Source organism: Cupressus sempervirens, chromosome 5 (assembly GCF_028749045.1).
Source record: "Cupressus sempervirens isolate cs-2001-9-10 chromosome 5, ASM2874904v1, whole genome shotgun sequence".
Classification (NCBI taxonomy): Eukaryota; Viridiplantae; Streptophyta; class Pinopsida; order Cupressales; family Cupressaceae; genus Cupressus; species Cupressus sempervirens.
Window position 1 is genome coordinate 7,361,945 of NC_143122.1, and position 15,310 is coordinate 7,377,254.

General features: G+C 34.6%; 1 pseudogene; it reads right to left on the bottom strand.

Annotated features, from left to right (window-relative positions):
* Window positions 1-232: 232 nt before the first annotated feature.
* The window catches only part of LOC149554334 (wall-associated receptor kinase 17-like), a 225,611-nt pseudogene continuing 210,533 nt past the window's right edge, over window positions 233-15,310 (bottom strand).

Here is a 15,310-nt window from a genome sequence, read left to right on the forward strand (position 1 = left end):
CTTCATATCATGGAAACAAATCTTGTTTGATGACATCTTTGGGAACCACCCTCTTGATGTCATCAAAAGATGCATCTCCTGAAATCTCATCTTTAAGTTCCCTAGATATGGTAGCTAATACATCAGGAGTAAATGAATGATGTGCTATATATCTAGCAGTCAGATCCTATAAGCTCATACATATGGTCGCACATATGTCTCTATATGAACCATCATCAGAGAATAGTATAGACTACTCTAATCTAATAATCTCCTTCTCTGTAAATACAAATAATGCATCAATATCAATGCATGGAGGTTTCACAATAGGATTTGCACTAGGACCTCCAGCAAGAGCTACACCAGGAGCCATACCAGGATCTACTGTAGGAGCTGCACCAGAAGCCACACCAAGGCATGCAATAGGAGCCACACCATGAGCCCCACCGCAAACTGCACCACCAGCCCAACCACGAGTGCCACCACGAGCAACACCATGAACTACACCATGAGCCACACTAGTAGGAGTCACAACATCAGCCTCATCACCCTCAAGCTAATCTTGTGAAGTCATATCTGTAATGATTGAGCCAATATATATTGTAAATACACATATACATACATGTATTCTAGTACACAAATCTATATTTAAAAGATAGAAATTGTACATCATCTAATCTACACATCAATATATCATACATGAGAAAGAGAGCTCGTTAGGGTTACAGTTTGGCTTGGGGTTAGGGTTAGGGTTAAGAATTAGAATTATAGTTCTAGGGTTAACAATAGGGGTATACTTAAAGTTTGGTTTAGTTTAGGGTTAGGGTTACAATTATTTTATATAATTAGGGTTCAAGTTAGAGTTAGAGCTAGCTAAGGTTCAAGCTATCTAGTTAGAGTTAGAGAACTATAAAATTAAGATTAGGGTTTGAGTTAGGGTTAGGGATTAGAGATAGAGTTAGGGTTAGGGTTAGATTAGTGTTAGGTTTGGGTTAGATTAGGGTTAGAGTTAGGTTTTGAGCTTGAGTTTCAATTAGTTAGAGTTAGGGTTACGATTAGAGTTATGATTACAGATAGAGTTAGGACTAGGCTATAAGAGTATAGTTAAAGTCTGGGTTAGCAAATTAGGGTTATTATTATGTAATTAAAACTTTATAATTAGGGAACTAAAGAACTACCTAGGTTATTTATATGGTGAACTAGGGTTAGGGTTAGGGTTAGAATTAAAGGGTTATCTAGTTAGGGTTTGAGTTTGAGTCATAATTAGAGTTAGGGTTAGGGTTAGAATTAGAGTTAGCATTAGGGCTAGATTAGGGTTTGAGTTTGAGTTAGGGGTAGCTTAGGGTTTGAGTTAGGGTTAGATTAGGGTTTGAGCTAGGGTTTGAGTCAGGGTTTAAGTTAGAGTTAGAGTTAGGGTTTGACTTAGGGTTAGGGTTAAGAATTAGAATTAGAGTTATAGGGTTAACAATAGGGGTATAGTTAAAGTTTGAGTTAGCAAATTAGGGTTAATGTTTTATAGTCACAACTTTATAATTAGGGAACTACAGAACTACCTAGGTTATATATAGGGTGAACTAGGGTTAGGGTTGGGAGTGGAATTAGAGATAGGATTATGATTAGGGTTATGATTAGAGATAAAGTTAGTACTAGGGTTAGAATTAAAGGGTTATCTAGTTAGGGTTTGAGTTAGAGCTAGAATGAGTTAGGGTTAGGATTAGAATTAGGGTTAGGGTTAGGGTTAGATTAGGGTTTGAGTTTGAGTTAGGGTTAGATTAGGGTTTGAGTTTGAGTTAAGGTTAGAGTTAGGGTTATGGTTAGAGTTAGAGTTAGAGTTAGGGTTAGGGTTAGGATTAGGGTTAAGAATTAGAATTAGAGCTCTAGGGTTAACAATAAGCTTATAATTAAAGTTTGGGTTTGCAAATTAGGGTTATTGTTATGTAATTACAACTTTATAATTAGGGTTACAAAACTACCTAGGTTAAATTTATAGGGTGAACTAGGGTTAGGGTTAGGCGTGGAATTAGAGATAGGATTATGTGATTAGGGTTACAATTAGAGATAGAGTTAAGATTAGGGTTAGGGTTAGGATTAGAATTAAAGGGTTATCTTGTTAGGGTTTGAGATTGAGTTAGAATTATAGTTAGGGTTAGGGTTAGATTAGCATTTGAGTTTGAGTTAGGGTTAGATTAGGGTTTGAATTTGAGCTGGAGTTAAATAAGGGTTTGAGTTAGAGTTAGAGTTAGGGTTTGGCTTAGGGTTAGGGTCAAGATTAGAACAAAGGTTATATATATATGGTTAGGGTTAGGGTTAGATTTTTTAACTTATTATTATGTGTTTTCTAATGTTAAATACTATTTTTCTTTTCTAAATTTGTTTCCTAATCTTAAATTAATAATTTTCTAATATTTTGAAATAATATTTTTTTAATATTTTCTAATATTCTAGACTAGTGTTTTTAATATTTTCTAATGTTTTTCTAATATTTTCTAATGTTTTTTCTAATGCTTTTCTAATAACACTAATATTTTCTAAATTTGTTTTGTAGTATTATACTAATATTTTTCTAATATTAGTGATAAATGTTTTTAATTTTTTTTCAATATTTTTCTAATATTTTCTAATATTCTATAATAATTTTTAAAAATATTTTAAAATATTTTTCTAATAAGACTAATATTTTTCTTAAAAAAATTTGTAATATTATAGTAATATTTTTCTAATATTCTAGATTAAATTTTTTTTAATATTTCCTAATTTTTTTATAATATTCTAGACTATTATTTTTTTAGTATTTTGTACAATGTTTTCCTAATATTTTGTAATGATTTTATAATATTTAGTAATATTCTATAATAATATTTTTAAAATATTTTCTAATTTTATAGACTAATATTTTTTTAATAATTTCCAATTTTTTTCTTATGTTTTTCTAATAAGACTAATATTTTTCTAAATTTGTTTCATAATGTTATGCTAATATTTTCTAACATTCTAAATTAACAAATTTTTAATATTTTCTAATGTCTTTATAATATTCTAGACTATTGTTTTTAGAGTATTTTGTAGAATTTTTTCCTAATATTTTGTAATGATTTTTTAATATTTTGTAATATTCTATAATAAATTTTTTTTAATATTTTCTAATTTTCTAGACTAATGTTTTTTTAATATCTTCTAATTATTTTTCTTATATTTTTCTAATAAGACTAATATTTTTCTACTTTTGTTTCATAATATTATACTAATATTTTTCTAATATTCTAGATTAATGTTTTTTTAATATTTTCTAATGTTTTTCTAATATTCTAGACTATCATTTTTTTAATATTTTGTAATGTTTTTGTAATATTTTATAATACTTTTCTAATATTTATCTAATTTATCACTAATTTTTTTCTAAATTTGTTTCCTAATGTTAAATTAATATTTTTTTAATGTTCTAGACTAATTTTTTAAAATAATTTTTAGCATTTTTCTAGTATTTTCTAATGTATTTTTTAATAACAATAATATATAATTAACAAATACAAAAAAATTATAAACAAAAAATTAATATAATTAAAATTAACACTAATAAGCAAAAAAAATATTAAATTAACATGAAAATATTCTTTGAAAACATAAACAACATTCAAATAATCACATATAAACTTACACAAAATAGCACAATGACCAAAATATGGAGGAAAATGATGCAACTCACTCAACCTTCTGACACATTCACTCCAACATCTTAAACAAATTTACCACACCATAAAAACAAATAGTAAAAATGGAAAATAGGGGTTTTAAACCATAAATCACTGTAAAAATATGTTCACATGAACATATATTGTGATTATGTTTACTCAAACATAACCTATTTTACACATGTATGTTCACACGAACATATCATCTTATTATGTTCATGCAAACATTATAGATATGTTTGCACAAACATACATTTATAATGTAAATTGCATTTTTTTCAATGTTTGCCAAATTTCTTCGTGCCACAAAAGTGGCACCCACTATTGTGGGATCACCCAGGTGTCGGTACCTTAGTGAGATGGTCGATCCTTGCTAAGACACTTGATCACTAATTTTCTCTCCTCAAAAATATGTTCACAAGGGTATTTATTCTCTCCTGGATCATCCTCATATTTTTAATATTAACGTGTATGAATGAACATAACTAGGTTGGGGTTTGGATAGGGAGGTTTGATGAACCAATCAAAGGTTCATGCTCTTAGTCTTCTCGGAAGACTTCTAGGGTTTCTTCACCACATCACTTGTCACCTATATGACATTTATTGTCTACGGATCTGTTGTTCTCTAGCCAACCCAACTACCAAGAAAGATTCACCAATCAAGGAAAAACTTGATGTATTCTTGCTCCAATCACCATAGCCCTTAAACCTCCATAATGACTCTTAACATCCAAATCTTGTACATATCCTTGTAGAGGTGTGAAGGTATTCCCAAGCACTTCAAATCAACCAACTTGGGGTGTTAGGTTTCTCACTTGATTCAACTTCTCATTTGATTTCATCAATTCTTCACAAATATGCCTAAAAGTCTACTAGCCCCAATTAAGTCTCCTATTCCAAGAAAATAGGGGTTTTATCCTAATATTTCCAAAGAAACCCTATAAATGTTCTTAGGATTCTTGGATCATAAGCCAACCTCTCAATGATTTTTTGGTTCTTGGGATCACCACCTTCTATACAATACCCTAACTCAATGTAAGTGAATTTAAGGGCTTTTAGGCTCTAACTCGTTGCTCTACAAGTTGGAAAGTCTATGGCTGTCAAATGTCCTAGTAAGACCACACTTTCTTGACCATACCTTGGCAATAATACTATCTTCAATTTCCAAAAGGAATTATGGCCCTAGCTATCCACCTTTGCAAGTTATATTGTTTCCACTATGGTCTTCCCTAGTTGGACTCACCACAAGTTCACCTAGGGAAAGCCTCTAAAAATAGTGTCCCTTCATTTGACGGCCCAAGCTCTTGTACAATTAATATAGATGGAGTTTAGTCACTATTCCCTAGAGGTCATTTAGAATGGATGGTGGAAAAGTGAGTTAGAACCACATCTTTGTCAACTACCTAGATATAACCACCAATAGTGCAAAAACAAGAATATTTTTCAAAAGAAAGAAAATGTAAGCAAAATGCCTATCTAATCCCACAAAGAATTAATAAAACATCTAAACTACTCACACTATGTATTACAATATCAACTTCAATTATCTAACTATCCAGTATTATGAAAAGAACACAAAATATGCTAATAATCACCTCAATACTCTAATGTTTAGAACTTCTCTCTGTGCAATGGGTGTCCAACCTTGCATCTTCGTCAGGGCATGCCTTATGTAGGGTGTCTAGGTATTTATTTCCAGTTGGGTCACCTTTTCATCTATTTGTAATATTTTGACAATGTTGTCTAAGCAACTTTTCAAAGTTGCAAAGTTGCACAATGCAACTTTTACATCTTTTTGGTAAATTTTGCACAACTTAGCCAAATGAGTTCCAACACTCCCCAAATTTGACAAAAGGCCTTAAATATGGTAAAAATAATATCCTAAACCATCCTAGATGCTACTGATATCATGCTAACATCATCATCAACTTTGTACAAATTAGGGGCTTTTACATCTTTTTGATCCCTAAGTGCACTTACAAGTGTTCTAAGAATCTTCAATTCAAACCCTATTATACTCCTACCATGGTCCACATGACCTTATGAAAAACACTTACAAGATAACCTAAAGGCGCACACACAAAGAAAAAACTTGGAACATGAGGAGAAATCATAGACAAAACAATGCCTAGTTTCTTGTAGTTAGCTTCCTCTATCCATTTAGCTTCAAGTTCCAATTTCCCCTTCCATTGTATTAGATGCTACATATATAGCTCATTTCTAGTTGATTTCTTCACCCTAGATTCCAAGATTCTCTCTTCTTGTAGATAAACCTTGAAAGGAAAATCTTTAGCACTCGCATCCCCTAATATCTCCTAGCTAACTCACATCCCCTAATATCTCCTAGCTAGGCTAATTCACATATGTCAATGGTCCTTTTTATTTTATGAAGTCATCCACAATGAACACTAGTGACATACTTAACTCTTTTGGAAGCTCCACCTAATATGGATTATGCCCATATTTTGTTGATAGCTTGCATGGTCTTACTCTCTTCATTTTTAATTTAGTTGGCATTCCATTCTAGAACTTGAACTTATTTAGGTGGACCATAAAAACATCTCCCACTTCAAACTGTACATCTCTCTTTGACATATCCACTTTAGTCTTCAACTTGTGGATAGCCTATGTTATAGTCTTCTTCACCTGCTCTTGTATCTCCTTCATTTTCTATGAGAAGTCTTTTGCATGTCCACTTCTATACTCCATGGCTCCTAGATCTCTAAGTTCACACACTCCCCTTGGGTGCATCCCATAGACTATCTCAAAATTATTCCTTCATGTGGTCATATTCACATTTTCATTATCCCTTATGGGATGATCAAGTCCCATGTTTATCCATATTCCCCGTGTTAGGCATCTGAGGGGGTTATCTAACACTCTATTGATCACCTTAGTTTGACCATCTATTTGAGGATGGTAATCTGAACCAAAATAGAAATTAGTAACCAATCTTCTCCATAGAGTCTTCCAAAAATGATTCATAAACTTCACATCTCTGTTAGATACTATACTTAGGGGTAGCGCATGTATCCTTACAATCTCTTTGAAGAAGATATTACAAATATAACTAGCATCATGGGTGGTCTTGCAAGGGATAAAATGACTTATTTTACTATATCTATCTACCACCACACAGACACTATCCATCCATTTCTCGGTCTTAGGAAGACCTACCACAAAATCCATGATGATACACTCCCACGGTCTATTGGGAATAGGCAATGCTTGGTACAAACCTGCATTAATAGCTCCTCCTTTGGATTTCATACATACCACACATTGTTCTACATATCTCCTAACATCTTTTGGAAACTTTGGCCAATAATTAAACCTCTATACCAACTCTATTGTATTATTGATACCAAAATGGTCACTAAGACTCCCATTATGTTTCTCTTGAATGAGGTTATCTCTCATGGATCCTTGAGGAACACACAACTAGTTCCCTTTAAACAAAAGTCCACTTTGTAGTGTATATTCTGAGAATTAACTATGAAAATGGTTTTGGAAATCAGAATATACCTTATATGCCTTAGAGAAGTATTCATCATCTCTATAGATGTCTTTAAAACTCTCTATACTAATGCTTTGAAGTTGTATTTCTTGGACCATCAACATTCTCCTACTTAGTGCATTTGCCAATTTGTTCATCTATTGTTTCTTGTGCTTGATAGTAAATGTTTAAAAATTGCAAATATTTCATTCATTTAGGTTTCTATTACTCAACTTTTCTTCTGTGTTGATATACCTAAGTGCTTGGTTATCCGCAGACACCAAAAAATTCTTGGGTAGGAGATAATGTATCCACCTCCTAAGTGACTGCACTGGAGCATATAAATCCAAGTCATAAGTAGAGTAATTTTTCTTGGCTTCATTAAGCTTTACACTAAAGAAAGCTATAGGTCTACCTTCTTGTCTCAGTACTCCTCCTATTGTAATCTGACATGCATCACACTCTACTATGAACAATTTATCTTGAAACTAGGCAACAAGAGGATAGGTTGGGTAGCCACTTCTTGTTTCAATTTCTCAAAATATCTCCTTGCTTCAAGTGTCCATTTGAACTTGGTCTTTAATCCACCCTTGATGGTGTCTAATACTAGTGCATAAATACCACTAAAGTTCCTTACAAAATTTCTATAGAACTGAGCTAACCCATGGGAACACCTTACCTTTGTCCCTATTATTGGTGTTGGCCTATACAAGATAGCCTCCACCTTTCTTTAGTCCATCTATAATGAACCTTGGGATAATATATATCCCAGATACACAAGTTCTTGTTTGAGGAATTTACACTTTTCTAGATTGATAGAGAATTTATCTTCCTACAATCTTTTAAGCACAATCTCTAAGTGTTTCATATGTTCCTCCTTGGTTTTGCTAAAGATGAGTATATCATCTAAGTATACTACAAGAAACCTGCCAGTGTAATCCTTAAGGACTTCATTCATTAGCCTCATGGATGTGCTAGGGGCATTTTTAAGCCCAAATGGCATAACTCTCCACTCATATAACCCTTCAGTGGTCTTGAATTTTGTCTTCCATACATTATCTTCCATGATCCTAATCTGATGGTAGCCACTCTTTAGGTCCAACATGGTGAAATACCTAGATCATCTTATATAATCCATAAAATCCTCAACCTTAGGTATAGGAAACATGTATTTAATTGTAATCCTATTTATAGCCCTAGAATCAATACAAAGCCTCCACTTACCACCTTTTTTGGATGCCAATACCACTGGTACTACACAAGGGTTGATGCTCTTCTTGATCAAGCCTTGGTCTCACAACTCCTGCACTTTCCTAGACACTTCTCGGTTCTACTCTAGAGTGAGCTTGTAGGCTGCCTTGTTTAGTAAAGAAGACCCTAGAATATAGTCTATCTGATGAGTAATAGAACTTTTAGGAGGTAAATTTTCAGGTGTCCCATCACTGATTATGTCCTTGAACTTCCCAAGTAAGTCTTGTAATTCTTTATGTATTGGTACCTACATAGTCTTTTCTCCTTCTTTAGGTTGCACCATTATAGCATATCCTTCACCTCCTTGTTGAAGAGTATTAACAAAATTCTTGGCACTACTTAATAAGACACTAGGGTTCTTTAACTCTATTTCCTCTTCTTCTATTAATGGTTGTATTATGAAGGTCCTTCCATCCTTCTTGAAAGAAATGGTGTTCTCCTTCCCATCATAGATGGTTCCTCTATCATATTTCCATGGTCTTCCCAATAGGAAATAGAATGCATCCATAGGCATCACATCAGAAATCAACTTGTCCTTATATCATCCAATGGATAACTCTACCCATGTCTACTCATTCACTTGAACACTTTACCCCTTAGTCAACCATGTCACCATGTATGGATTAGTGTGGGGTATCTTCTCCAACTTAAGATTCTTTATTTCTTCCTTTGAGATTATGTTATCTGTGGAACCTGAATCCACAATAACCTTACATACCTTATCAAGTATTTTACATATTATCCTAAATAAGGCTCTTTTCCTCTTTGGCTTCTCTTTGACTAGTTGCCTTATTAGAACTCTTCTAAACATTAAGTTCTATCCAATATCTGATTCAATATGGCTAATATTTGGTGAATTGACCCTTGATGTGTCCTATTGGACATATGCTAATCTCTTCTCATTGTTTGAAGAATATGTCTTCTTAGGGAGCCTATAGATAGGGTGACTCATCTGTCCACACCTATAGAACTTCATGTTGGAAAATAATGAGTTTCTTCTACCTGCACATATTCCTCTATTAGAACCCCCTTGAGTTTCTCTACCTCTTCCATGGCCTCCTCTAAAAGTAGTTTCATTCCCATGCTCTCCAGGTTTAGACTCTCCTTGATTTCTTGATTCAGTCCCTCTACCTTGGTATCCACCTCTATAACCTCTTTGGTCTCTTCCTCTTCCTCTTCCCTTGTAAGTATGATCATGTTTCCTATTGCTATTGTGTTCAATATTGATAGGAAATTGATAGAATTGATGTACCATTTTTGGACTAAAAAGAATCACCTCTTCTATATACTCCATTTCAACCCATTTAGGTATCTAGCCACCTTAAGACTTTCATCTTCAACTACATTTGACCTCATGCAAATATTTTGGAATTCCTTAGTATAGGAATTCACATCAAGATCCCTCAATCTAAGACTTTATCTTTTCTAATGTAATTAGATTCCATAATCCTTTGGCACATATGCCTCTCTCATTTTGTGAACCATTTCCTTCCAACTGAAAATTGGTTTCTTACCTTCCTTGTCTCTCTCTTCTTGGATAAACTTCCACCATGTCAATATAGAGCCTCTCAGCCTTGACTTTCCTACCCTCACCTTCTGTGTCTCTATGATTCCATCACACTCAAAATGGTTTTTAATTCCTATTATCAATTCCATGACTAGATCTACCCCCATCTTCCTACTAGTGGTATTCCCTCCAGTGCCTTCCTACTCATGGCTTTCAATGCATTTAGGAATGGTTCCTCTCTAAGGATAGGATCAGGTATAGGTTCTTCATCCTTTATAGCCACATTTTTCTGTTAGCATGAATTATGATCGTATTCCTTTGGGGGAGCATCCTATTCATTGGAGAGCATGTGACAATATTGACATGTTGCACGCATGACTATGTTTGTCATTGGTGTTAGTATAGTAGTAATTCTTTGAAGACTGGTAGAGTAGCAAACATAGATCGTGGTCATATGGAAAATGTCTTCATGATCAAGTGATGGGAAGTTAAGGACATGTTTCACACTATATCCTAATGACAAGGTTAAGTTCATGTAACCTAAGTCGAAGATATAAAAAAGTTTTAAGTAATTTATAGAGAGCAGTACACAAATAAAGTACCTAAGAAGTAGTTTCTGATGATTACGACTTATCTCTTTACAAAGATATAATCAAGATACACAAAGTTACACAAAGGAAGAAGATAGTATGATGATGATGTATATAAGTGCACAAGCCCTAAATTTTAACGTGTGAAGAGTTACATAGACTTTGAGCCGATGATTCTATTGTAATTGTGAAATAATTAATTATCTTATTGTGATCCTATTATACTTAATTGGTAAAGCCTCAAATCCGACTCAAGGAATTGTTTTGAGGACTTGGTATAAAGGAAAGTATTTTACTTGATTGTATCAAGGGTGTGACATCTGAAACATTTAAGGAAGTGCAAAAAAGGGCAAATTATTTGGTAAATGCGAGTAAGAAATCAAAGGGATTATTGGATGTGAATTTTGTGATCTATTATCAAGATTAGAAGGAGCATAAGTTTGGTTGATATGATAGAAAATGATGGAGTAGTATAATTCAATTCTATTATTCCACAAGGAATAATACAAATATCATTTGGATAGTGGGTTCATTGGTCTTGCTCCTAAACTTGTTTAGACAGTGGGTTCAACTGTCTTCTACAACTCCTAACAAGTATTCAAAGTCTCCCAACAGGAACTTATATGTACTGAATATTTTTACAGACTCCTAACAAGGTATATCCTCTAACAAGGAATATTTATATTATAACATAATCTTGTAGGTACCATGTTGGAAATGTAGAGTAGGCTAGGTGACTAATAGGGGAGGAGTGAATCAGTAACCAATAAGACTTTTACTTTAATTAACCAATTAATCCTTTATAAACTTGTTACTCCACTTTTCATCCTGTACCCATTTTGGAAAGTGGAAAAGTTTTTGTGTTTTAGTTTGGTCTAGGTATGTCTTAGTCTAGTCTTTTCTCCTCAAGTGAAAAGTTTCTCCATCAGATTTCCCACCTTTTCCTTCTCCTGCATTATATAACCAAGTGGGTTTTCCTTGATGTCATGAGTTTATGGGTAGTCTAGAACCTGATTTGATGGAGATCCTTGTATTTCATAAAGATTTTCACAAAGTTATTTTTGAGGATGGACTTGTTCATGGCCTATCATGATTTACACATAAAAAAATGAAGATTGCAAACAATCAAAGATTGTCTTCTCCTTAGCAGGTTTTTGACTCGTTAAGGTGATTTTTTGCAGAGGTTAATAAATGTGGTTTGTGGATTAAAACAAGAAGAGAATGAGTTGTTCTCTGGATAAGCCTTACTTTCATCTTAGTATTCTAACTTGGACAGCATCCAAGATTCATCATCGTGATCAGAATCACCTTAAGCAAAAAACTCTAAAATGACTTCTCCTCGATGGGCTTCAAACCCATGAAGTCAATTTTTTGCTAAAGGCATTTACAAAGGGAAAACATAAAGAAGTGGGTCCTCTTTTGACACCCACAGTCCTTTGGTCATTTTTTAAAGTTAGAGAAAAGGCTAACCCAAAAGTTAGAAGGTGAATAAATCATCCACATCTTAGTATTCTAACTTGGACAACATCCAGGATTCATCATGGTGCTTAGAATAACCTTAAGCAAAAAACTCTAAAATGACTTCTCCTCAGCAAGCTTTGTTAGGATAAACCACGGACAAAAATAAAAACTACATGCAAATATAACCAATAACAGAAAATAATAGAACACACAGAAATGAACACAAGGCACCAAGATTTAACGTGGTTCACCCAATCCCTGGGCTACGTCCACCAAACAGCAAGTTCAATCTTATTACAATCCAGTGATTACAACCTGATTACAATCCGTAATCCCTTACAGCTCAATACCGCCGCAAGAACCAATTTCGTATCACCACACACAAAAAAAATACCCAACCGTAAGCCCTTTTTATACAAGTATTAAACCGCTTTAGGGTTATAACATGTCAGCCATATGTCGGCCATAATATGTCGGCTACCATGTCGGCTACCATGTCGGCTACTTCCAAAAAAAAAAAAATTCAGGGCAATGCCCCGAACCCCACTATTTATGAAGTATGTACAGTACTTTCCTGATCAGTCACCACAATCTAACAATCTCCCACTTGGGGACTGATCAGGCTCCACACTAAACAACAATCTCCCACTTGGAGACTGATCCTGTAGCAATAAAACTACCGCATGGGGCTCCCACTGGATCAAACCACCCTAGACGCTGTTGTTCTTTTATTCACATTTAGTCTAAAAGACCAACTGAAGCTGAAGAGGAGTTCAGCTTCTCCCTTGTGACAACCTTTGTCAACATATCTGCTGGATTTTCATTGGTATGTATCTTCTCCAGCTTTAACTGTCCATCCTCCAAAACTAACCGAATGAAATGGTACCACAACTGTATGTGTTTGGTCTTAGAATGCAGAGCTGAATTCTTAGCAAGATGAATGGCACTCTGACTATCTGTGAACAAATAATTATCCTTCTGAGGATGTCCCAATTCTTCCAAGAAGAACTGAAGCCATATCATCTCTTTGGCTGCCTCTGTAGCAGCAACATACTCTACCTCTGTAGTGGAGAGAGCATTAATCTTCTGTAGCCTAGAAACCCAGCTCACGGCTGCCCCACCAATAGTAAAGACATAACCTGTAGTACTCCGCCTGGTATCAATATCCCCAGCCAAATCTGAGTCAACATAGCCTTGTAAATCAGTAGTAGAGCCCCCAAAGTGTAAACACTTATTGCATGTTCCTCTCAAATATCTAAGAATCCACTTGACAGCATTCCAATGCTCAAAACCTGGATGACTCATATACCTGCTAACGACTCCCACTGCATGTGCAATATCTGGCCTAGTGCATACCATAGCATACATCAAACTTCCTACAGCTGAAGCATAGGGTACCTTGGACATCTTATCCTCCTCTTCCTGTGTCTTGGGACACATCTCCTTAGTCAATTTCAAATGACCAGGTAAAGGTGTGCTGACAGCTTTAGCATTCTCCATAGAGAAACGTTGCAACACCTTCTCAACATAATCAGCTTGAGATAGCGTCAATGTTCTGTTCTTCCTATCTCTGCAAATCTTCATACCAAGGATTTGTTTTGCTGCCCCCAAATCCTTCATAGCAAATGCATGTGCTAACTGGCATTTTAGCCCCTTAATATGATGCATGTTAGACCCAGTTATAAGCATATCATCAACATATAGACATAAAATAATGTAGCTATCATCATCCAACCTCTTAAAATAAACACAGTAATCTGAATGACACCTGTTATATCCATGCTCATGCATAAAACTATCAAATTTCAGATACCATTGCCGAGGTGCTTGCTTCAGGCCATATAAACTTTTCTTCAATTTGCACACTAATTTCTCCTTACCTTTGACCTCAAAACCCTGTGGCTGAGCCATATATATTTCTTCATCCAAATCACCATGAAGAAAAGCTGTTTTAACATCCATCTGCTCTAAATGCAAATCTTCAGTAGCCACAAGACTTAAAACAGTACGAATAGAAGTCATTTTAACAACAAGAGAAAATATCTCATCAAAATCAATTCCCTTTTTCTGTGAAAATCCTTTTACAACTAACCTAGCCTTAAATCTTTTCTTACCTCCTTCCTCTTCTTTCAACCTGTAAACCCATTTATTCTGTAAAGCCTTTTTACCTGCAGGAAACTTGCACAAATCCCATGTCTTATTTTTCAGCAAAGAGTCCATTTCATCTTTCATTGTAGACTCCCACTGAATCTTAGTATCCACCTGCACAGCTTCATCATAACTTTCAGGTTCACCAGCATCAGTAAGTAATATATAATACAAAGAGGGAGAAAACCTTTGTGGAGGTCTAATTTGCCTTGTTGACCGTCTAACATTCACTGGTGTGTGTGGTATTTTTTGTTGCAGGTGTTGCACATCATGAGGAATGGCTGGAACATCAACTTTTGGAGTATCATCCAGCACTACATAATCATCTTCTTTCTTCTCATGTTGCTGCAACAGATCTTTGTACAACACTTTTTCATTGAATATGACATCCCGGCTTCTTATAATTTTATGATTTTCAAAATCCCAAAGCCTATAGCCAAATTCATTAATGCCATATCCAACAAAGACACATTTCTTTGATTTAGCTTCTAGCTTGGTTCTATTTTCAGAGTCTATATGACTAAAGCTTCACAACCGAAGGTTTTGAGAAAAGAATAACTCACCTTCTTACCAGTCCATGCTTGCTCTGGAATACCACAACCCAAAGGAGTAGAGGGACCTCTATTAATCAAATATACTGCAGTATTGACAGCCTCCGTCCACATGTGTAAGGGCAACCCAGCATGCAACCTCATGCTCCTTGCACGCTCCATTATAGTCTTGTTCATGCGTTCAGCTACTCCATTTTCCTGTGGAGTCCTTGGAACAGTTTTTGTATACGAATACCATTAGTGGAGCAATAATATTCAAATTCATGACTGCAATACTCACCACCATTATCAGATCTGAGACATTTTAATTTCTTACCAGTCTCATTTTCAACCAAGCATTTCCATTTCTTAAAAGTTTGAAATACATCAGATTTCTGTCTAAGGAAATAAACCCATACTTTTCTAGTTGCATCATCAATAAATGTAACATAATAATGAGAGCCACCAAGGGAAGATACCTGAGCTGGTCCCCATACATCTGTATGCACAAGCTCTAATTTCTCCTTTTTGTTTTCCTTCCCAGTCTTTACAAAACTCACTCTCTTTTGTTTTCCATACACACAACTTTCACAGAAATCCATATTCACACATTTTAGACCTGGTAAAACTTTCCTTGAATGAAGTACTTTCATACCTTT